Below are 16,536 nucleotides of genomic sequence, written 5' to 3'. Positions count from 1 at the left end.
GTCTGACCCTGAGCAGTTCTACCTGCAGCTGCATGGGGGTTATGGAGGGGAGGACAGGAACTGTCAGGCCGGGCTCCTCTGGCTTTCTTTTACAGATCTTCTTAAAATGACACTGTTGTAACATTTGTTCCACACTTGGCATATAATAACATATCATTTGATAATGTATCATAAACAACTTTGATAACAACCCTCTGAGATAGGTAAGTCCTACCTTGTTCTTATTTATAGAAAATGAAATTGACTTCAGCAAACCCGAGTGATTTGTTCACATCTCCATGGCCAGTAGTTAACTGAACAAGAGCTGGAACCTTATGCACTGTGTCCTCACCAGCGCGCACCACACCCCACTTACCTTTAATAAGCCGGAGCCACCCTGAGCACATCGCCGAGAGCAGTGCTGTGATTTTTAATGTCTCTGCTTTCACAAGGAAGGTTGCCAGGAGAAGGAAAAAAGCATCAAATTCCTTTTTTTAGAGGCACCTGCACCATCCAAATAATCCCCACCAAAAACCATCATAAAATGTAACAAGACCAGTAAATTAAATATTTAATTTTTGTTTATAATACATGAATATTGGTTTTATGTCCATTTAATGTAATATCAAAATTTTATGTGTTTTGTGTTTAGAGTTCAGTTAGGCTTAGTATATATTTATGCCCTTTTTATAGGTCTTAAAACACAATTTCATTGTATTGCAATTCAAGCTTTTTGATACCCATTCAACATCCAACAAAGAGTATTGAAAACCAACTAGGCGCCAGAGTGCTCAAAACTTAAAAAATTAGGTGATGGTCAGGAAAAATCCCACACTGTTTCTGTGACCTAGTGCTAAGTTCTTGGTCACAAATGCTGCCAGCAATTACAAATTCATTTAAGCAGGTGTGATCCCCGCTGGTGGATGGTTTCCAGGGGCCAAAGGCAGCGAATTTGTAGTAAACAAAATATCACACCACTGAACCAGATTTCTCAGGTTTGCTAAAGATCATTGGATTTGATTTTGAATTTGAGTGGAGTTCAGTATTTTCCCTATTAAAGGTTTATTCATGTATTTCAGTCTCTCAGTACAAGCTAGAAAAATCTACAGTATTTTTAGAATGTTACATTGTACTCCCGGCCGTATGAGTTACCTTTGCTAATACAGTGTGACACATTAGTGACCCATAAGACTGACTGCATCTTCAAAAGTTGAGCATAATTCTGATTAGCTCCCATTTTAATAAAAGAATACTGTTTCCTTGGTATCTTCTACAGATACCATGTTGACTTCTTTAATTTGAATCACCTTGCCAGTTACAGAGCTTAACATTTCACTTTGTTCACTACTCTGGTAATTTTTCCTTCCTTAAAATACCCTTTAAACATTAATATGTTTCTATTCAGGACAAAAAAAAATAAAACTCAAAAAAAAAGTTGGAAAAGTGTTGCTCCACTTTGAGTACAGAAAAATGTGTTTCCTTAAAAAATCGGGTAGAAAGAAAGCTGTAGTAACACAAATCAACTTCTCAAAGACTAATACTTTTAAGCCAATATATGCCAGTTTCTTTAAAGTTACAGATGTTTCCTACATCATATTAGCATTTTTTTTTTCTTTATGACGTAACTGAAACGAGGCAAATTTGGAGTCTACCACTGTTCCTTGATAGCAACAGTGAGAACCAAGCACAGATCTTTGGGGTCCTGATGAATTATCACAATCCCTTAACTTAGTGTTACCCTTTGGAAAAGCTTACGAAGAAGGAAAGTCGTTAGTCCTCTAACTAATACAGTCTCAAAACTCTGGGATTTAAGGAACAATGTGAGTGTGGCTCTCAGTTTTTGTATTCCAGAGTCCCTGCAGGGAGAACAGGGCAGAGGCCCGGCCCTCGCCCATGAGAGCTGCCTTGGCGGCGGGGTGCCCTCTGCTCAGAACAGGCCCCGCTTGGGGGCCTCTGCTGCCTGCTGCCTGGGGCTACTGAGCAGTACAGGAAACAGGGGCTCCCTGAGGGGAGACAAGCAGGGGAAAAAGTGGGAGCCAGGGCCTTGGTCACCTTCGGCGTGTCCCTCGAAGGCAGGCAGTGTGGGGTTTTGGCTGTACCAGCACACAGTTCCAGCCCTGCCACAGGACCGGGGCCTGGCACGTGTCCGTCTTTGACCTTCCCTTTTCTGCTTTGTAAAATGACAATACTACCCTCTGGGGCCACCCAGAGAACCATTGTTGGGACGGAACGGGGAGGCGGTTGGTGAAGCCCCGTCCCGCGGCCTTGTCCCAGTGTCACCGTGCGTCCTACCAGCAGCGCTCACTGCGTCCGGTGGTGCGGCCTGACTCATAGGCACACACGCAGCGCGCTGGGGGCTGGCGCTCACGGGCGCGGCCGGACTTCTGCACAGGAGGTGCTCCGAGGCGGGAGCGACAGCGGCGCCCAGTGCGAGTATTTCCCGGCCTCCGGCGGGCCGTGTGGGCCACCCGCGGACTCCCACTGAAAACCTCCTGTGGCGGCGGCATTTTGGCAGGGACTGAAGGAGACCACTGTTAAATTAGGAATTATCACCGAAGCGAAATGTACACACTCCAAAGAAGCGACTTAGTGAATACTGTTTCTTGGGAAGCATTCCTTTACAAAGGATTCGTTGACAGATCACTGCTACTTCCGTGATGATGCAGGAAAGTGACTGAATAGTAGCCCCCTCCCCAACCGGAACATCATCTGTCTGATAGTTTGCATTCTCTGCCACAGTTTTACTTGAAGCAGCCATTTAACAACTGTGCGTGGATTTGGAAGCATCTCCAGTTTTTTGCTCTTAGAACAAGAAACATACCATCAGATTTTCTAACATAGAGAAAGCTGTTCAGATGTTCCTTGGTTCTTACAAAATGTAGATTGAGATGTACACATACACTCTCAAGATATTTTTCGATGGGGCGCCTGGGTGGCTCGGATGGTTAAGCGTCTGCCTTCGGCTCAGGTCATGATCTCGGGGTCCTGGGATCGAGTCCCTCATCAGGCTTCCTGCTCCTTGGGAGCCTGCTTCTCCCTCTGCCTCTCTCTCTCTGTCTCTCATGAATAAATAAATAAAATCTTTAAAAAAAAAAAAAAAGATATTTTTCGATGAATATGTGACTAAAGAATAGGCCTTGTTCTGGATAAGGCGAATAAAATGCCTCTTCAGTTTTCTACTTTTCCCTCATAGTTACTATTATTTCCAAGAGAAGAAGGGGGAAAAAGTGGGATTTCTTAAGGTATTTTTATCTTTCTTATAGTCTCTCTAACATGCTAATATGTGTGACTATGATATTATAATATGTGATGTTCTATCCAGCATTGTTTCTAAAATATTAAGACTGGTTCCTTCCATGTAAAGGCATTTTTGAGTTTTTAAAAATATTTTTTTGCTTCTAGATGGGTAACCTGAATTTTGATCAGAAATTACATATATGTTTCAATGATACACTTAGTTATTGAAGTACACACATATATTAGAAATGCATACTTTTAAAATGCATTTAACATTGGAAAGTTAATAGTGCTTAGAAAGCACATGACTATATCTCTACAAGTGAGGTTTTTTTCAGGCTTTGAATCTATAAGTAGGTAAGTCCAAAGGTGTTAAGATCACATTTATTTTACAGCTCCTTTGATAGATGATAACATCATCAATGTCTGTCAAATTTATTATAGCAATCTGAAGAGAATGGTGGAGTTATTATAGGTTATACTGCATTAGCAAACCCAATGAGAGTCTGCGTGAAACACTGTGGACTCAAGTGTGGTGTCTGTGTCCTTCTTCTGAAATAGGGGTGTGCTGTAAGAAACTCCCACGCCCAGGAAGCCTACCACCCCTCCTCTGTTCCTCACGCTCTGTTCCGGCAGGAACGGAAATAATACTTGGAGAGAAGAGCACACAAGGTGAACTCTGAAGGGATGGCAAAGCTGCCAATCTGGAGTCCCTGTGGCTTAATTAAAAGGTGGAAAAATACAGTCAACAAAATTAAATTTTTAAAGCAAAACTGGAAAGAAATTAGATGAGAAAAAAATGGTAATAGCTAGGGATACATTTTTTAAAACATGTTCAAGATCTGAAAAATAAAAAACCACAAAACACCCCTCAGAGGAGTTACCGCAGACCTGGGTAGGCAGAGGTCCCATATTGATGGAGGAAAAGACTCCATACTGCTGAATGTCATTTATTCCCAAACTGATCTACGGATTCAACACTATCCCTGTCAAAGTCCTGGGAGGCTTTGGTAGAAACTGACAGGCTGCTTCCAAAATTTATATGGGAATACAAGAACCTGTGATAACCAAAATAATTTTGAAAAAGAAAACAAATTTGGAAGACATTCATACCTGATTCTGAGATCTACTCTAAAGCTAGGTCATCAGCCACGGTGGGGAGGTGGGGAAATAGGGAGACACTGGTCAAAAGGTACAAAATTGCCGTTATGTGCAGTGAATAAGTCCAGAGATCTAATGTACAGTGTGATGACTATAGTTAGTAATCCTGTATTGAATGCTGGAAGTTCATTAAAAGGGTAACTTTCAGGTGCTCTCACCAAAAAAGGAAAGAAAAAGAGAGAGAGAGAAAGAAGAAGAAGAAATGAGGTGAGGAGATGGACATGTTATTACATGTTAATTAGGTTAACTGCAATAATCATTTCACTACGTGTGCATATCAAATCATCATGTTGTATACCTTAAATATATACAATTTTTATTTAAATAATTAAAATAAAAATCTTGAATTAACTAGGGAAGAAAGGATATATAGAGGCATGGAACACAGTAGAGTCCAGAATTAGACCCACATATGTACGTGGTCAGTTGATTTTCAACAAGGTGCCAAGGAGGAAAGATGAGTCTTTTCACCAAGCTGTTCTGGAATATTTGTCTATCCGTGGAAGAAAATGCAACTTGACCCTTACCATTCACAAAATTAACTCAAAATACATAAAAAACTTAAAACTCTAAACCTTCTAGAAGAAAACATAGGAGAAAATTTTTCTGTCCCTTGGGATAGGCAAAGATTTTTTTCCAGATACATGAAAAGCACAAAATGAAGAACAGTAATTGATAAATTGAACTTTATTAAATTTGAAATTTTTTGCTTTTCAAAAGATGCCATTAAACTATATGTATATTTGACCTAGTTTTTGAATCCAGAGTACTCAAAGAACAAATTACAACTCAATAATAAGACAAAACCCAAGTAAGAAATGGCAAAAACAAAACAAAACAATATACAAATGGGCAGTAAGTACATGAAATGGTGCTCAACATCACTTCCTCATGGAAGTGCAGTTAAACCACAAAATCTCTCCATGCCCATTAACATTGCTAAAATTTACAAGATTGATAATGGCAAATGTTGTGAAGATATGCTGTCTCTGGAATTGTCATACATTGCTAGTGGGAATGTGAAATGGCATGGTCATTTTGGAAAACAGCTTGGCAAGTTCTTACGAAGTTAAATATTCACCTTCCATATAACCCAGGAATTCCGCTCCCAGGTGTTTACCCAAAAGAAATGAAAACATATGTCCACACAAAGACTTGTCCATGAATGCTCATAGTACCTTTATTTAGAATAGCTGAAAACAGCTTGCATGCCCACCAGAAGATGAATGGGTAAGCAAATTATGGTCGATGGAACACTGCTTGGTGAGAAAAGGCATGAACTAACAACCTGGATGAATCTCAACAACATCACCCTGAGTGAAAGAAGCCAGACCCAAACAGATAACGTTCCATGTGATTCCATGTATATGAAACTCTAGAAAAGGCAAAACTCTGGTGAGAGAAAGCAAATCTTTGATTGCCAGGTTGTAGGAGTTTATTGACCACAAAAGGGCACAAAGTTGAGGGAATCATCTCATATCTTTTTGGGGTGATGGGAAATTCCCAGTGTTTGATTGTGGTGGTAGCAGCCGGGCTGTGGGATTTGTTCAAAATTCAACACAGCATTCACTCTATGTGGGTGCCTCTTACTGTATATAACATACGCCACAATAAGGTGTATACAGATTACTCCGAAAGCATGGGAGGGGAAGGCACATGACATGAATCAAACTACTTGTTACTTTTGAAAAATCTATGAGCTTGGCATTTCAGGTAATAGAGTTGTGTTTCTTAGTCATAAAAATACAAAGTTTGATTTTCTGTCATAAGTTATTTCTTTACATTTTTCTTTATATTTGCTTTCTTATATGTTGCATCCATAAATTTAGTCATTATAGTGGTGTTCTCCTTAGAATTCTCCTGGACATTAGATACCTAGTGTTAAGTAGCTTGTAGGGTCCTAAACAGACTTTTTTTTTAATTATGTTTTACCAAACTCAAAAATAGCTACTACTAGAAAAAGTTTTGGTGGTTTCTGTGACTTATTATTGACATAGTCTCAAAGATTATTGCAGAGTTGGTAGAAGGTAATAAACATCACTGAAGCTTGAAGTACCTGGGGTCACAGAACGTTAAGCATACAGAAATGAAAGTCTGCCTGTTCAGGTTTCAATTAATTCCTTCTGTGAACCTTAAGTCCATCGCCGAATGTTGTACTTAGTTACTTACTGTATCCCAACCAACTTCAGTGGGACTGGTTTTGGTTAAATTGGGCAATTGCCAAGGGAATCTAAAAAATTACAGCAAAATTGTGGTCATTAAAGTAAATTTTGTCTTAATTTTATCTTTTTTTCCCTTAAATTCCTGGATTTGATTCATGTTGACACTCTCTGATTATTTTCTGTTTCTGCATGCTATTAAACATTCGAAATTGTGTGTATGACAACAGAAATCTCTTTCAAAAGCAAAAGAATTGACAGAGTTTTCTGAACATTTCAACTGTAGGTTTTATAGCTCTACAGATGATTCATACACGGTGTAAAATGTTAAGGGCTGAGCTCCTTTTGAACTTACTTTTGCAGTGGTGATTTCTGGGAAACTTCTCCAGTGAGCTTTCATAAATGCCACATTAACTCTTCTCACAGAAGCGAAACAAAAGTTCACACTCAGCTCTTGACTTTGGCATCCAGTCTCAGACGACCCCAGCTGTGTATGGGGGAGATTAGTGCGCCATACAGCCTGGCGGAATGTGAAGTTGCCCTGTCGACGAACTGCAATCTGTTCTTTGGTGTGTTTTACTAAAGGATGTCAACTGAACTCGTGGGGAAGGGGGACGTGCTGATATGTCCTCCCCTGTCTTCAGGACACAGATGGCCCAGACATGTTTGTGGCTCAGTGCAGGTGAGAGAGCTGCTGAGCTGCCAGTCAGCAAAGATGGATGAGTCCCGAGGAGTCCTGAGGACAGAGCGGGCAGGGCACCAAGGGCATTAGCGTACGAAACCGGGCTCTCCTGTGATCTCAGCTCCTGACTCACACATTGAATTTCCAGGGCGACTTTTCCTAGTTCATTTAAGTCCCTGCTTCTAACAATTCAACGAAATCGTGAGCAAGTTACATTTTGTGAAGCTCGGAAGCTGAGAACACACAGAGACCAAAATCTGAGGGAAGCGGAGGAGACCCACGCATGGTCTTCATGTTGCTGCTCTTGCACGCGCACTTGGATTTGGATTGTGCTGGATGGAGAGCAGTGCCTTGAAACCTTAGATGGTTCTGTTTTTGACTAGCTTATCTTCGGTAATACATTTGGTTTCTAGAACTATGTATTTTACATGGTTTGGCACCAGCAAAAATTAGAGAAATGTAAATATAATAGCAGTTAGACAATTTTATTTTTAAGATTAATAGTCTTTCTTTTAGTGAAGGTGAATCATGTGTGGTAATTTCTCTATTTAAAATGGTGTACTAGCATTGTAGCATATGCATATATATTCTTCTTTAAAATCAATAAGTATTCAATATTGGTACTAAATTTAAACATGGCTATTCTGTAACATTTCCTGAAATTTATCCTTACCTTAATGGGCTTTCCATGGACATTATGAAGTAAGTTGAGCTTGTGTTCAATGAGCTTTCTGACGTTTTTGAGCCGAGTAAATCTTCCCAGTGGCCACACTCTGTCACTTAATCCACTTCATCCACTCAAACTCTCAGATAAGTCCTACACTCGGCGGTCAGAGCCTAAAGTTCAGCCCAGTGCCCTCATTAGAATTCCCTGGCTCTGATGAGTTTTGTTACATAACTTTGAGAGAAAAGAGTAGGTCTGAAGCTTACTTTTATCCATGATCCTCATGTAAGTTAGCACTTCCCAGCTTAGAATGGAACCAGGGAAGCTGGTGAGGATGTCAGGCTCTTGGGCCTTCCCACCTCCACACACCTGCCCTGCCACATCCATGAGAGTTGAAGTCATGCTTGTAGCCATAGGTGAGGGGAGGAGGAGACCCATTCATTTATTCAACAAGTCTGCTGAGCACTATGCTAGGCACAGCTCTGAGGAACTAGGATGCATGTATGAACAGAACAGATTCTTGCTCTGGAGCATCTGTTCTTCCGGCAGAAGACAGACACTCAACAAAAGGCAAAGTAAGTAAGTAAATCCTGCAGTTTGTTACAGGTGAAGTACTATGAAAAGAATGGAGACGAGGACCAGGGACTGGGGTCTGGGGGCGGAGCTGCATGAGGAGGGTCAGGTAGTTACGGTATGAAATGGGGACATCCAGGTGGGCCTTGTTGAGATGGGACAGATGAGCAAAGACTTGAAGAAGGGAAGGAATTCTTCATGGATCTGCCTGGCACATGAGTGTTCTGAACAGAGAGAATAGTCAGCACCAAGGTCAGCAGGATTAGAGCACATCCAAAGAAGGGGGGAAAGGCAGCATATTTACCTGGCAAGCTGAAGATTTATGTACAAAAGCCATATAAGGACAAGAAAAGCTGGAAGAACAGCATAAGCTGGAACTTCAGACCTTTGTCCGAGATGAAACTGCTGCTGATGGACCCTCCCATGGGGAAAAATTAGAGTTTACTGTGAATAACGGTAGAGGTTATCATTGATGGGAAATTTCAAGATGCCCTGTGCCTAGAGGTCTTAGACTGATCTTTCAGTCATCGACATACAGAAATGACAGCTCTGTCGGTAAGAAACTATGCATGTTTCTCGGAGTCCATAGTCTCTCATGAGGGGGGTGGGTTAGCCCGGTGATGGGTATTAAAGAGGGCACGTTCTGCATGGAGCACTGGGTGTTATATGCAAACAATGAACCATGGAACTCTACATCAAAAACTAATGATGTAATGTATGGTGACTAACATTACATTAAATAAATAAATAAATAGAATTTTAAAAAAGAACCTATGCATGCTTCAGCAGATTATTTCAGTTCAGTAATGCTGACCCCATTGGGAGGTAAAGTAAACCGTGTATAGTGTCTGGGGCTAGTCATTCTTGAAGCCAACAATCATTTCTTAAATATCAATTCTGTGTAACGTTGTATGGCAAGGTAGAGTGTCGAATACACAAATAAAACGTGGCCCATGCCCATGTATGCATAAATAAGTAAAAATGAGATTTTTATTTCAACACTGTTAGTGTCACTTCTCCCCAAAGTGATCTACAGATCCCTCACAATCCTAGGCTTCTTTGTAGTAATTTTTAAGCTGACTTTAAAACTTATGTGCCAGTGCAAAAGTTCCAGACTAGTCAAAACAATTTTGAAAAAGAACAAAATGTAGAATGCTTACACTGCCTGATTTCCAGACTTAATATGAAGCTACAGTAACCAAGATAGGATGGTTTGGGTGTAAGGATAGAAATAATATGCTCAGTTGATTTTCTACAAAGGGAAAAAGGTTATTTTTTTCAACAAGTCATTGAATTATTTGGATACCGAAACAGGGGGAAAAAAAAAAAAGGGAAGAGAATCATGACCCTTACTTCACACTCTTCACAAAAATTAACTCGAAATGCATTTATAGACCCAAATATAAAATCTAAGGCTGTAAAACTGCTAAGAGAAAATGTGGGAGAAATTCTTTTTGACCTTGGCGTAGCAAAGACGTCTTAGCTAAGACGCAAACAGTACAACCCATAAAAGGAAACACTGGTCAATTGTCCTTCATCAAAATTGATAACTTGTCTTCAGAAGACCCCTTTAAAAAAATAAAAAGTCAAGCCACAGACTAAGAGGAAGTATTTGCTATGCATATATCTGAGAGAGGACTGGAATCCAGAATACACAAAGTACAACCTACAACTCAATTTTAAGAAGACAAAGAACCGAATAAAAAATATGTAAAAGAAGGTATCCAAATGGCCAAAAAGCACATGAAATGATGCTAAACATCACCAGTCATCAGGGAAATGCAAATTAAAACCATAATGACATACCACAACACAGCCACTAGAATGGCTAAAATTAAAAAGACTGAGAATGCCAAATGTTAGTGGGGATGTGGAGCATCTGGAATTGTCATGCATTGTTGATGGGAATGTAAAATGGTACAGCCAGTTTGGAAAACTGTTCAACGGTTTCTTATAAAATTAAACATATACTTATTTACCATATGATCCAGCAGTTCCACTCCTAGGAATTTACCCAAGAGGAATAAAAGCATATGTCCGTGCAGAGATTTATATTTGAATGTTTGTAGTAGCTCTGTTCATAATAGCCAAAGCGAAAAATAACACCAATGCCCGTCAACAGATGAAAGGACAGGCAAATTATCCATAACATGGAATATTACTCAGCAATAAAAATGAACCAGTTACTGACACATCCAGCAGCGTGGATGAATTGCAAAGCCGTTATGCTGAGCAAAAGATGCCAGACACAAAAGATTAAGTATTGTATGCCTCCATTCATTTTAAAATGTGTGACGGGCATTCCTAATCGATAGTGATAGACACCAGATCTGTGGTTTCCTGGGGCTGGAATGGGGGCATGAGGAAACCTTTTGAAGGGGGGAGGAAATACGGCGTATCTCTTACTTTCGGTGAGAGCTACAAGAGTACATATATTTGTGCAACTCACCCGACCACGCACTTCTGTGTCTAATTCATTGACTGTAAGTTGTTCCTCAGTACAGTTGGTTTTAAAAAATCAGGTGGAACCTGGAGTGTTCAGACTGAAGCACAACATATTGTGTGAGTAGGTAGCAGTGAACAATGTTCCCTAATCGAAGGAGAGCTCTTTGGAGAAATGTACGTTGAGCAGGAATTTAGATGCTTGAGATGAGTGAGAAATGCTTTCTCGGTGTGGGACGTAGAGAATAATTTGAGGTCAGCTCCGTGGAGGGGATTGTACTCGGTGACTGGCCTGTCCTTGTCATCACTGACCAGGGCACCGTAGATCGGGAGAAGCGGGGGCCGTTCCAACAGACGGGAGACGGACTGGCATTGCCCGTTGCCTACGGTGCGTGGGCCAGGGCCACGTCCTGTGCCAGAATTTCGCTTTTTTCTTTCTTTTCCTTTGTTTGTTTTGGTTTCGTGGGGAGGGGGGTGGGGCTTTTTGTTTGTTGTTGTTGTTGTTGTTGCTCTAAATGATATAACTGCATTACTGGAACATTTGGTGAAATTTGAGGAGAAAGCCCCTGCTCTTAGGACACGCACAGGAAAAAATTTACAAGTAAGAGGGCATCAGTTCTGCAAACTTACTCTCGAATGGTTGACAAAAAGGAAAATAATATGTGCACATATAGAGGGAGCAGACGAAACAAAGTCTCACGTGCACAGTGAGGAGACAGAAGCATGAGCGAGGCCTGTGTCCTCTGCTTGCAAATTGTCTGTAAGCCTGGAATTATTTCTGATTACGAAAAGTAAAAACCAAGTGGGGTCAAGGTACTATTTGCTGAAAGTCATGCGTATTTCCTGTGAAGAAATAACTAAGAAGAACTACAGAAGTGACTGCAGTTAGAATTTTCGGAGCAAGCGTGTCAGGAGATTGTACGTTCTTCTGCAAGGTGTTCAGGGTAGGGCACTGTGACCGGCGCAGGAGGGAGGCAGACATCCGGAGAGTGTGGACGACCACTGTTGGCGTGTGGTCACGCGACGCATGTGCCGGGGTCAGTGCTTCGATTTTCACACGATGGCGTGCTCCTTGCAACAGGTGTTCCCTGATCGGGAAACCATTTACAAAGGATGGCAGTGGCCTTCAGGACGGAGGGGACGGGAGATCAGAGAAAGGGGCCTGGAGGGGTGCTCCTCGCAGTGCAAGTGTGAGCAGTAAGCAGAGGGCTCCAACAAAACTCTGACAGTGAATCTGGAAACAAAGGTATCCAAATGGCCAAAAAGCCACAACACAGCCACAGAGTTTTTATGAGTGCTAGGAGGGAGGAAAGCTTGTTAGTGATTTACTGACTACTGAGACATACAGGCAATGGGATTCCCAGGAGACGGGATGGTATTCAGGTGTGATAGAAATGATGAGCTGCGGCGAGGAAGCCGCAGTCCCTAGACAGAGTGAGTGTCCTGGGCCAGGTTGGGGTTTGGGTAGGCGAATTGTGAAGTGTGTGGTTCAAGACAAAGTATACAAGTACTGCACTGTTCCAGAAGCTTCAACGCCAGTCCACAGTGAAATCAGCATTTCCTCTCAATTCTTGAGTTACTTTGCTGACAGTGTGTGTGTGGCTCTGGGTCATCCTGTCTCTGTCCCACTATATGTCAGTTGTATTTCTGTTTTCCCTGTTTTATTCTAGGTTATAGCTTTCAGAGAAATTGTCAATGAACTCTGCTTTCTTTTTTAAGGAAGACACTCAGAGGGTCGGGTGGGAGAGGCAGAGGGGAAGGTGATTCACTCGGGGAGACTTAAGAGCTACACGCCTCACCTAGCTAGCCTCGGAGATGCAGTCAGCTGCCCTCCCTCTTCTCTTTTCTCTCCCCCGCCAAAAAAACTCTGTGTTAGACAAGAGAAATCTGCACACAGTTTGAGTGAGTGGTTGTGTTATTTGTTTTTATCCTGGGATGTGCAATTCAAAATAAAAATTAATTGTGAAGAATATTTTTTAAGATGAGGGTTATAAAACCATTTGTTCTTAATATGTTAAAATTCTCTTTTTAACTTCTGTGGCATGAGTAGTTATGGTCTTTAGACATTTTTAAAGTAAATTCTTTTGAAACTTCACACAGTGAGTTCAGTGCTAGGGATAGTATTTAGAAAAATACCTGAGTTCATTTTTAATAGTAACTGAGTAGCGTTCAGTGTTAAACTGTTCACACATTCAGTGATGCTATTTTATGTTGCTCAGTCTGTTTAATAAACTCTGTCATAAGACGGTTCCTATTGGAAAGGCAGGCCAACAAGCATTATCTTAATTTTTAACAGTTGTAAAGCTTTTGACACCATAAAATGGATGAGTGTGTCCCTTCTGTGTAAATGTTAGAGCCTTTGAAGAGAAGGAGAATAGGGCTTCAATTAGTCACCTTTCCTGAGTTGAGAAATGCTTATCACTTACTATAGCAATAAACATGATTGGTCACTTGATGTACTTTACCTGTGTTCTTCTGGCATCCTGGATATGTTTTTATTCTAAAATTTATTTAGGAAAAGGAAATGAAATCAGGAGGTTACTTAGAAATAAGTATTTAATACTCTCACCCACAAAAGGCAGGTGCTCTGATTTCATTACTCCACCTCAGTACACAGGGAGTGAATAGCTTGGAAAATGATTCTTTTAATATGGGATTTAGAATTAGGTTACAACTTCTGTTGATGAAGAAAATGTGAGGATCCAAATGGACATTAGACATTTTAGATTAGAAAGAGGAAAGGAAAGTAATGAGTCTTATTTCTAAATGAATTTAAAAAGCAATCTGATTTTAGTTCTAGCAATGCAGAGAAAATAAAATAAAAACTATCGTACTTTATTTACTAACCAATGAATTGAATTGTCTGCCTTTTATTACAGATATAAAGTAAAGACTATGAAGAGACAATCATTTTTGTAGCTATCAGACTTTCTGTAACATATCTCTTGTGGTTTAAATAACAGATAGTTTAAGTGTTTTTCCATTACCTTTGTGTAAATGAAAAATGCATAAAATATTTTAACAAGGCAAAGTAATCCAAGGAGATTGTTATTTTGTGTTACAAATTAGGTTTTTTCTGTCATAAAATTAAAGAAAAAAAATCAACGTTAGGACATTTCAGCTTAATATCATTTACTAGAAGGAACATGTAACAGATTTAATGAGCTAGCGGGTCACCTGAACCCAGCTGTTTCCGACCCGCTTTACGAAACGGAGAATGCAGCTAGCAGTGGGAGGTAAGCATTATTACAAGCTCTCGAGGAGTTACAAAATCGATTTCTGCTTGAATGAATTAATTTAGATTATCAATTTATAACCAGCTACACGAATCCCATCAACTCAACAATTCAGTGAATGATCAGGTTCAAGCCTCCTAAGAGCTTCACAATTAGGGGCCTGCGTCGGGCCTGCGGTTCCCGCCTGTCCTGCAGCGTGGCTAACAAAGTCACTCGCCCCAACAAAGGGGAAGGGCTCGGAGCGTTGGCTTCTGTACAGTGCAGAGGGAAAACGCAGCAGTGTAGAAAATAAAGTGAAAAAAGTCCCGTCCGTGTGTGAGTTCGGGATTTTATTCTCTGGAACCATTTCCGTCCCATGAGAGGGTAATTTGGATCATTCCAACTGCATTTTAAAATCATCATAGTTCCTATCTTGGAACGTTTGGGACTTAACTGTTTACCACCTAGGCCCTGTTGGCAAATGATGTGACAGCTGTGGCCCTTCTCTTGTCCCTTCAACTGTGAGGCTTGGGGTTGTAAGCATCTGTTCCAGGGTGAAAGACTGGCTTCAGTCTGCTCATCTTCTTCCTGCTCGAAGTAACTCTCAGACTCGAGCAGTTCATGTCCTCTCCATCAGGGAAGCATCTCGCTTTCCCCCTCATGTCTGCTCCCCGTGGCATCACAGGTGTGTTACACTGGCCGACCGTTCTCCCGCTGGCCACTAAGATGAGCATGGACATGTGAAAATCGTGTGACTGTCCTGAGGTCACCTAACATCGCCGGCTCCTGCCGCTGCCGTGCCCCCTGTCCGGGCCGCCCCGAGGCACTCGCGTTCTCCTGCGGCCCTGGCCGGCCAGCTGCTCCCCTGGGCCGGGGCGGTGGCCACTCCTCCAGGGCGCTTCGGCGGCAGACAAACACGGCTGAGCTCATGCAGCCCGGTGGCTCCCTGGTTGTGCTGCGGCTGCCCGCAGCCTCCCAGGCCAGCCCCTCTCTTGTCCGCCATGAGGACCTCACTTTTTCCTAAGACGTTTCTCCTACCAACTCTTCCCTGGATCCCGTTACTCTTACTGCCCTCCAGTGCTTCCCGTGACTCTTAACAGCTCACGCATGTGTACATCTTGCACCGGTCACTCCCGCGGTCGTTGGTCCGTGTGGTCTCTGCCGTGCGTGTGACATTTGTGCTGTTCCCTCTTCAACACGAGGAGCCCGGGTGCCAGCTCTCAGGTGGGACTGATGCTGGGGCCTGTTGTTCCCTCCATCCCGTTACCTCCGTCCGTGGCGGGGCTGGAATTCGAACACAGGCCTTTAACTGCGTATTTAAATATGCTTTGTTTCCATGGGGCCTTGTTTCTGTTGATTTTAATTCTCCTGGGGCAGGGACAGTTTTACTTCTTTACTTGACCAGCCTGGCTCAGCAAAGGCAAAGTGACAGTGCTAAATAAAATTACTTTTTGAATGAAATGAACCCGCTTGTTCCTAGAACCCTTTTCTTCTGCATCTGTCCTCCAGCCTGCTTCCCCATGGGAAGGTCCCTTGTCCTTCCGCTGGAGGACCTGGTGTGGTCAGAATCCCCAGCGCCATCCCCCTCCCGCCCATTTTTCCATAAAATTCTTTTCTTTTTCCATCAGATTCTCTTCTCCTTTTTTATACATTGTACTTAGAACCTTATTTTTCCTGCATTCTCTTATGTTTGTTTTTACTATAAACTCGTCTGTACCGTTTGAATTTTGAACCAGGTAAATATATTGCCTACTCAGAAATAATTTTTTTTTTTATGTAGTGTTCCATGATTCATTGTTTGAGTATAACACCCAGTGCTCTATTCAGTACGTGCCTTCTTTAATACCCATCACCAGGCTAACCCATCCCCCACCCCCTCCCCTCTAGAACCCTCAGTTTGTTTCTCAGAGTCCATAGTCTCTCATGGTTCGTCTCCCCCTCCGATTTCCCACCCTTCATTTTTCCCTTCCTACTATCTTTTTTTTTTTTTTTTAACATATAATGTATTATTAGTTTCTGAGGTTCAGGTCTGTGATTCAATAGTCTTACACAATTCACAACACTCACCATAGCACATACCCTCCCTCATGTCTATCACCCACCCACCCTGTCCCTCCCATCCCCCACCACTCCAGCAACCCTCAGTTTATTTCCTGAGATTAAGAATTCCTCATATCAGTGAGATCATATGATACATGTCTTTCTCTGATTGACTTATTTCGCTCAGCATAATACCCTCCAGTTCCATCCACATTGTTGCAAATGGCAAGATCTCATTCCTTTTGATGGCTGCATAATATTCCATTGTATATATATACCACATCTTCTTGATCCATTCATCTGTCAATGGACATCTTGGCTCTTTCCACAGTTTGGCTATTGTGGACATTGCTGCTATAAACATCGGGGTGCACGTACCCCTTC

General features: G+C 41.8%; 1 protein-coding gene across 9 annotated transcripts in view; it reads left to right on the top strand.

The window, feature by feature from the left end:
• The window catches only part of ZNF407 (zinc finger protein 407), a 518,640-nt gene that overhangs the window by 354,847 nt on the left and 147,257 nt on the right, over positions 1 to 16,536 (top strand). The window lies entirely within an intron of this gene.

The sequence above is a fragment of the Leptonychotes weddellii genome, chromosome 13, assembly GCF_054177405.1.
Source record: "Leptonychotes weddellii isolate Sample4059 chromosome 13, ASM5417740v2, whole genome shotgun sequence".
Classification (NCBI taxonomy): Eukaryota; Metazoa; Chordata; class Mammalia; order Carnivora; family Phocidae; genus Leptonychotes; species Leptonychotes weddellii.
The sequence above is the reverse complement of the archived record's forward strand: the minus strand, read 5'-3'. Positions and strand labels throughout refer to the sequence as shown.